The sequence below is a fragment of the Alexandromys fortis genome, unplaced genomic scaffold, assembly GCF_014885135.2.
Source record: "Alexandromys fortis isolate MF-2015 unplaced genomic scaffold, M_Fortis_MF-2015_v1.1 scaffold_5, whole genome shotgun sequence".
NCBI classification, from domain to species: domain Eukaryota; kingdom Metazoa; phylum Chordata; class Mammalia; order Rodentia; family Cricetidae; genus Alexandromys; species Alexandromys fortis.
In genome coordinates this window covers 10,684,169-10,692,195 of record NW_026067924.1, presented here as the reverse complement: position 1 = coordinate 10,692,195, position 8,027 = coordinate 10,684,169, and the positions used below count along the sequence as shown (strand labels likewise).

General features: G+C 44.8%; 1 protein-coding gene across 5 annotated transcripts in view; it reads left to right on the top strand.

The window, feature by feature from the left end:
* Positions 1–1,897: 1,897 nt before the first annotated feature.
* LOC126501581 (type-1 angiotensin II receptor A) overlaps positions 1,898–8,027 on the top strand; it is a 52,353-nt gene continuing 46,223 nt past the window's right edge. For 2 of the 5 annotated variants that reach the window (XM_050142327.1, XM_050142330.1), the window contains exon 1: positions 1,900–2,068. The gene's annotated coding sequence lies outside the window, so the exon portion shown is untranslated. Of the gene's footprint in view, positions 2,069–2,101; positions 2,244–5,540; positions 5,649–8,027 lie in introns of those variants that run through there. The other 3 variants (XM_050142329.1, XR_007591718.1, XM_050142331.1) reach the window with 3 other exon arrangements.

The window sequence follows — 8,027 nt, the reverse complement described above, 5'->3', positions numbered from 1 at the left end:
TTCTGTAGAAGATTTTCAGTTTTATGAAGTCTCATTTGTCAATTGCTGGCTTTAATTTCTGAGCAAATGGAATCCTATAGAGAACGTTATGACCTACATGTGTCTTGTAGAACACTGCTTGTGTTTTCTTCAGCAGTTCTACTGTTTCAGGTTTCACACTAAAAGGACCACCTACATTTCTTTAAACTGAGTTTTTATGTTTACAAAGATTCAACTCTGTATTTTCACAATGTTGGAATTTATAGAACTAACAATAGATTCACAAGGTATATTGACTTCGTAAGTATCAATGTTCCCAATAGTCTGTTGATAACCTGACAAGGCAAATACAGGAGCACAGATTCTTTTATTCTAATCTTACCTATGAATATTAACTTTCAGATTGTGCATTACACTACACACAATATGTATGCATATATGTAGTTTATAGATTGACCACATAGGATTGAAGAAGCTGAAGGGGAGCTCAAGGAATTGTAAAGATGCCTGAGAGGCAGACAGGGCAGCTAACGGGATCCTAAAGAGTCTCTATGTCAATAAGATAAACCCCTGCTGGAGGTCTGCTCCTACCAAGTCAAAGTTTGCACTTAGTCAAAGGCAGAGGCTGGAGAGGCCACGTGCAAGACTCAGCCCAGAAGACAGTTACATGGCCGGTTGAGACAGACAAGTGGACAAAGGTACCAATGGCACTTCGAGTAGAACAGCCACAGCAGCAGGGACAGCCCATCCAAAGCCGCAGGACTGCTGGGAGTTCTCTGCTGCACACAGGGTGGTAAGATAAGGTCTTCTGTCCACTGAAGCACCAGGTCTCCTCTTCCTGCGGTTCCGGGGAGGGAGCTGCACCCGTCCCCAGCCTTGTGAGTCCAGTGTGTTATCACGCCTGTTTCCCCTGGTTTGATCTTAACATCAGCGTGTGGTTGTAGCTCCCATTTACTTTGATGGCTTTTTTTTTTTTAAATAGTGGGCCCCATTTTGCTTTGAGGAATAAGTTGTTAATCTGTCTGTGCCTAGTGGTTGGTGCCAGACAGATGGTGTTTACTTGCCCATCTAGGTGTGAACTCTTCTGAATTTTTTTTTTCTCAAAATGGAGTCAGAGCAGTGTAAAACAGAACCTGCTGCAGTCTGAAGAGCCATTGCTTTGCAGTGTGGAGTAACTCAAAGCAGAGCACATTCTGATCTCAATATCTTTTCTTTTCACTGGATTTGAACTGCGAACACTTCATTGAGGAATTGCATTTCCATTCACAGACGTCGTTAGTCTGAAGTCTTCTTGTAATGCATTGCCTAGGTTTGGTATCGGAGTCATTCTGGCCTCACGATGCACTGGGGAAAGTATTTTCTTTTTTGAAAAAAAAATTGAGTTCATTTTTGTTCTCAAATATTTTGTGCTATTCCCTTTATTTTTGGCAGTCTTTTTTTTTTTTTGAAAATGTTTTTATTTTCAAATAAGTGCAGGGCGAGCCACGTGTAAACTGGGAGGAACTGCTAATCGGTTTTCATTTTACAACTCTGAAGTTAATTCATACCATCTGTGATCTATGACAAGGGCGCCAAATTTTTAGTTAGCCGCAGCAAGGACAAGGGAGTTCCCTAATTCATCCTTAAAAGTTTCTCAAGCTTCCCCCTCTCACCGTCTTCTAAATGGAGCATTTATCTAGTAGTCAGTCCATGTGGCCTTACCCCAGCCTCCCTCTATCTTCAACACAGGACCAGCTGAGCGTGGATCTGGGAAGTGACAGCCAGGGAGTGACTCCTAGCTTAGAAGAAGCCATCAGAATCCCTAGAGGGAGAGGGTTGGACGGAGGGTCTGGGGCGGGGCGGGGCGAGGGAGGAGTGCAAAACAGAGCCTAGGGGTTGGAACCTGTGGAGCAGCAACGCCCCCTAGGCTATAAATATTGAGGTGCTTCGCTGCTGATCGCCAGGCAGCTGCGAGGGACTGGGTGATGCTGTGTGTCCGGAGAGGGGAGAGGACACACGGCGGCGTGAGTCCTGCTCCACGGGTGGCTCGGGTGACCGAGGCCAGTACCAGCTCAGCGGCTTCTCCAGCTCTGGCGCTCTCCCGGGTGCGGTGAGTCCTAGCCGAGGCGTCCCGCCGGCGTCGTGATCAGGGGCGGGAGGGGCCGGTTCCTTGTCACCGCGTTTGAACCAGGAGTACTGGGCGAGGAGGACTCGGAGGATCCTGGAGAGCAAGCACTTTCCCGGCCAGCGGGCAGACTGGAGCTAGCCGCCCTTTTCCAGATCAGGTGGGAGGAAACTGCGCTCACTTGCAGCGTGCTCCAAAGAGTCGTAATGTTTTGACCAAACTCTTTCGAGTACAGGCTGAACAGCCACAGAAATGGGAGGCAAGCAAAGCAACTTTCCTCCGTGCTTTTAAATAACTGTTGTGTTTTAACTGTGGCCTGTGTGACTGCGAAGCCAGCCATTAGACGTTGCGCTACTTTGAGTTTAAGAGAGTCCCCCCACTTTGTTTGCCAGTGACCCCCTATCAGCGGGTCACTGTCGTCAGACACAGCCGGTAGGTGGGCCAAACTCCATCACCGCTGGTGTTCCCAGCGGCTCTTTGATTTCTCACTCTAGGGCGGGGAGAAGCAGGTTGCTGAACCTTAGCAGGCCCACTTGGCCTGTAGTGACTGCAGGATTCCAGTGGTTCAGTACCGAACATAGAGCATGGCCCTCCACTCCTCTACCCCGTTCCCAGTTCCTTTAGCCCAGGGCCTCTGCAACCCCAATCTGTGGCGGTCTCCAGAAAACTCAAGCCGTCCTGTCTGTCCCCTCCTTCTCTTTGGTTAAGTATAGAGTAATTGGCTACCTGTGTCCCCGTGTTTTCTAATGTCCACACTAAGCATAAAAACCCACTACCGATTCCCAGGAGACTTTTTTCGCAGGAAAGTTTAGGCACTGTGTGCCCTGAGGTCACGTTTGGAAGTAGACTGCTCTAATTTCCTGTGTCATTCCAGGAAAAGAGGCTGCGTCAAGCATCCTTACCCCCTTCTGTTCTCTTCAGTCAGTAATTGTCTTCTTCAGGGTACTTCACTCCCAAAGTGATTTTTTTTCTTTTGTGATAGTTACTACAGTAGGGTTCCGGGCCCCCCGTATTTATTGCCCTTAGCAAAAGCATTAACACTCCTTAAAATATTCTATTAAAAAAAAAAAAAAACAACCAAAAGGAACCCAAGAGGCTTATTTTAGCGTTTCATTTTCTTGGTTCAACCACAAGCAAACACTACCTATTTTGTTTGCCTTCTAACGGCCCTACTTGGACAATCACTTTACTGGTGTGACCTAGAATAATTTTCTTGCTAATGCCCTCCTTGTCCTCCCACCAAATTAGCTGCATGGTATTAAGAGTGTTTTTATTTGTTTAACAAGTCTGAGTCTCAGGTCACTGCCCAGAAGGTCTCCTCCAGTTACTAAAACCCTTGATTCTTTCTGCTTCTTGGTGATTGCTGACCAAAGTCTAAAATGTTTACCCTGTTAGCCCGGGTAACAGAGTCTTCAAAACTGTCTGTCTTTCCTTTAGTCTCCTCAGAACAGACATTAAGTATCCTAATAGCTCCATAGGTCCATCCCCAAATCATAGGTGGCAATTCCTGTAATGTATAATAGATATTGCTGAGGTTTAGGGAGTGGCCTCAAGTTGCAAGGTCTTAATATTTACTACATTTTCAGATTCCTCCTCTTCCTGGATTTCTTGGTTTTTGTTTGTTCATGTTTTTGTTGTTGATGTTGGTTTATTTTCCCCTTGATAAGGCCTTGGCTTCTAGTTCTGCTCTTCCTTGGTGTTAGTCGAGCCGACCTCAGTGCCCACCACCTCAGGAGAGTGGGTTTCCTCCCAGGGGAAGACCTGTCATTCTGACGCTTACAAAATGTCCGACCATCACAGTGTCTGAGGCAGGCGTACTGAGCACCAGTGTGCCTTCTGTCTTAACTTGGGTCATTGTGAGGACACACCTATGAACCATTCAGCTTCCTCTCCGGTCTAGTTTGGAGGAAGAATGTTCCCTGATACCTTAGAGCTTATTTTTGCTGCCTTTGGCTGCTGCAACTTATGACTGTGGATATTGTGTTACTAATTAACAGTGGCAACGAATTTTGCTTATTCCAAGGAACCAAAAGCTTAATCTTATACTCACTCCAAACCCCAGTGAAGTACTTAGCTGCGAAGGACTTTGAAGCACAGTTTGAACGATGGCCGCAGCCTCTCTCGTGATGCTCTTCCCAGGCAGATAGCTGAGAGCTGCAGTATTTTGCTTTCAAATCTGTTATAGGGACAGAGATGGAGTTCCTGTTCCATTTGTATGCTTTTACTGCCCAGAACAGACTCCTGTCCCTTAGCCTTTTGTTGATTACTGTGCCTGGTCCTTCCTTTCCCTGAATAGTAGGTTCTAGCAATCCGCTTTTTAAATGATTTTATGGCTACAGTTACTTTTAACCAGTTTTACTCAGTGGCAGAAGGTAATGCACAAATGATTTGGCGAGCGACCGCTATTAGCCTATTAAATGCTCTAAAATATAGTGTTTGCCTCTCAGGAAAGAAATGTAAAGGGGTATAAATTTGCCAGAAGTTTCGCGAGAGTTATTACTTTAACACCAGATGGGAATACAAAGCAAAATATATATTTAGGATATTCATAGAAATGACAACTTGGTATTGCTGTTTTGTACAGCTGTATTACCAGGAAATATTTGCAGATCTTTAATTCTTTTCATAGCAGATATTCAGAAAAGTTCCTTTGCATATGAAAACTAAAATTATGATTCAAATTTCTTTAATAGAAAAGAGTTTGTTGCATGGTTTGAATGTTGTGTGGTTGCTTTGTTCTACTTCACTCTTACAGGTCTGTTTAGAAGCACTGGCTTTAGGTTTTGTTTTTGTGCTTCCTCTAAAGGTCTTAAGTGGAGACTAGAATCTAGAATCTGCTAGCTATGGTTACAACTCCCATACCCAAGAGTCTTTTCAAGAGTTTCACGTTTAATTACATTTACGGCATTGAAAAGTTTGGGAAACAGGTGAACAGGGAGTCCACGCTTCTTCTAGTGGCAGCCTTCTGGATGAGTTATGAATTTTAAGTCATATGACTAACGATCCTTAGGTTTGGAGCAACTGGTTTCTTACTCACTTTGTTTACACAGAAGACACCTTGATCTTCACTGAGTGATAAAAGTCTCGGCTCAGGCCAATGACTTTAACTCTTTGTCTTAACTTCAGAGGAAGAATATTGGAAACACAAGCATGTTGCTTCGTACTTGCCGATAAAGAGACACTCTGCTAGCTAATTCACTCTCTGAGTGGCTTAGATATCCGCTCATTTTATATGAACCAGAGATCATACACTGCTTTGGAAAATGAAGGATTGTCTGTGAAATCTGAATCAGCAGTAGTAGGCTCTTGCAAAGGCATCTGTATGGAGCAGGGTGACATTCAGCCTTTGAGGACACGTCAAAGCGTGAAAACGGTCTTTGCCCTGCAGAGTTAGCTGCAGGGATGTTGAGAAAGAGAAGACATTTAAAAGCCACTCCTCCTGTGTTCTGGTGTTCAGATGAGATGGGTGTCTGGCGTGGCTGCACTGTTCAGTTCCTGCAATTCTCCAACAATTGGTCTCGTCGGGAATAGACACTAATGTCGTCTTCAATCTAAAGAACTACTGGTAAGGAAAGAGTGAAAAGGATGAAAATAAAAAAAAAAAAAACAGAATCAAAGATGATGAAAGGCAGCCTCAAACCAGTGGTTTTGAATGTGTTGAGGCCAGTCAAGCTCTGTCCCCTGTTCAGACTCACCACATTTCAAACCCGAAACAAGCATCCAGTCTCCGCAGGTGCCGTCCAGTCTCCCCAGGTGCTGTCCAGTCTCCCCAGATGCCGTCCAGTCACCCCAGGTGCCATCCAGTCCTCCAGGTGCTGTCCAGTCACCCCAGGTGCCATCCAGTCCCCCAGGTGCTGTCCAGTCACCCCAGGTGCCGTCCAGTCCCCCAGATGCCGTCCGGTCACCCCAGGTGCCATCCAGTCACCCCAGGTGCCATCCAGTCTCCCCAGATGCCATCCAGTCTCCCCAGATGCCGTCCAGTCTCCCCAGGTGCTGTCCAGTCTCCCCAGATGCCGTCCAGTCACCCCAGGTGCCATCCAGTCTCCCCAGATGCTGCAGTCCATAGAGCAGTTTCTTGAGAATCATCTGAGAATTTATGAAAATGTAAAATCTCACACTCCTTGAGTAAGAATCTGCATTCTCAAAGGACTTCTGTGTGGTTCAAGCACATTAAAGACAGAAAAGCCTTGGTATTCGTGCCTTCCTTAAAATGATTATCTTGGGTGTTATTTTCTTGGCCTTTGTAGAAGATAATGTTTTAAAACTGGGTGGTGGTAGCACACGCCTTTAGTCCCAGCATTCAGGAAGAGAGGCAGGGGATTTCTGGGTTCCAGGTCAGCCTGGTCTGTAGAACTAGTTCCAGAACAGCCAGCGCGACGCAAATAAACCCCTTCCCTCCAGCAGAAAATAAATTTTTAATAAAGCTAAAATGTATTCATCATATAACACATGGCGCATAGTATTCATTCTGTAAATGTCCTTCATTTAACCTTCATAAAACTATGACATAGTCTCTATGTATCTTCATGTTACCTGCCAGAATAATGAAATAATTATTCCAATAAAGAAATAATGGAGATAGATTACAAAAAAATACACAAATGTGGTAACATTTTAGATTTACTTAAATCCTAAAAGCCATGTACTTTGCCACATTGTCTGTTGCACACTGGGCAACTTTCTTTTTGATGAACGCTAATGGCTTAAGAATTTATTTCAAGTTGTAATTTGAAATCAAGACCCATTTGTCTCCAGAAGAACACCAGGAACAATTGTTTTGCTTCTAGTATTTGATTTAAGAGGCACTGAGAAGAAATCTAGAAATTTCTGCTATCGATTGAGAACTGGAAGTGCGGCAGTCTGTCATCCGATGTGCATGTGGCAGGAGGAGCCGGGGTAACACTCACACCGCGCTCAAGCTTTCTAAAAATGGAACTGGATACAGTACAATCTGGAGTCAGAACTGCTGGGGAAACTGAGGCAGGAGGTCCCATTGAATCAGGAGTTCAAGAACAGTCTGGAAAATATACAAAGATATTAAAAGGTGTAAAATAAAAAGGGTAGTAGGGCTTTTTAAAATAAACTTTCGGGGAACTGGGAGTGTAACTTGGGTTTCTTCCCCAGGATCGTGTGAGCTGAGCATGGTGGTTCATGCCAGCTTAGATCACATATTACCTTTTAGTTTAGGCTCTTATTTACCTACCCTATGGTTTAAAAACTCTGTAGTAGAGTCTAGCTGTAAAGTGGTCAGGCTCCACGTAAGTGGCAAATTCTTTGAAGTCAGTGACTCTCCAAATGCCTTAGTTCCTGTAGGGTTCCTCCCTAGGTAAGCAGACTTCTGACAGTTGTTAGATAGACCCAGCCAAATGCTTCTTGTTTTGCCAGAAGATCATTGAAGTTGGCTAAAAGACCGAGCCAAGCCTAGGTTCCCTGGGATGTGTCTAAGAATCATGGCCTGCCACCAGGACAGTTGGCACGGTTTTCTCAGTGAATGAATTTTACCCGCTGCTTGGAACTAGGATGTTAGCATCCAGGCAGATTTACCAGTACAGAATTTAACATTTATGGGAAAGACTGGGGGCACGGCTCAACTCCGAGACACCAGCATGCCATGCAGCGAGCGTGGGAGAGCTAGTGCAGCGCATAGGAGATGTTCATGCAGCAGGCAGACTTCCTCAGTGCTCACAAGCGAGGCAGTATCAATGGCCATCCTCACCGGCTTTGCCAGGCCCCGCCTGTAAGCGCAGACAACTTCTATTAGGTTTCCTTCTTCTTCCAAACGGATTAAAAACAATCTGTAGCTCTTCCTCCAACAAATGCCATACGCTTACAATTTTATCAGCAGAATTCCCTCTACTCTTTGACCCACATTTTTCTTGGTATTTAATTCGATTACATTTCTTCATGATTCTAAATATGTGTAATTCTTCTTGAATAAGAATGC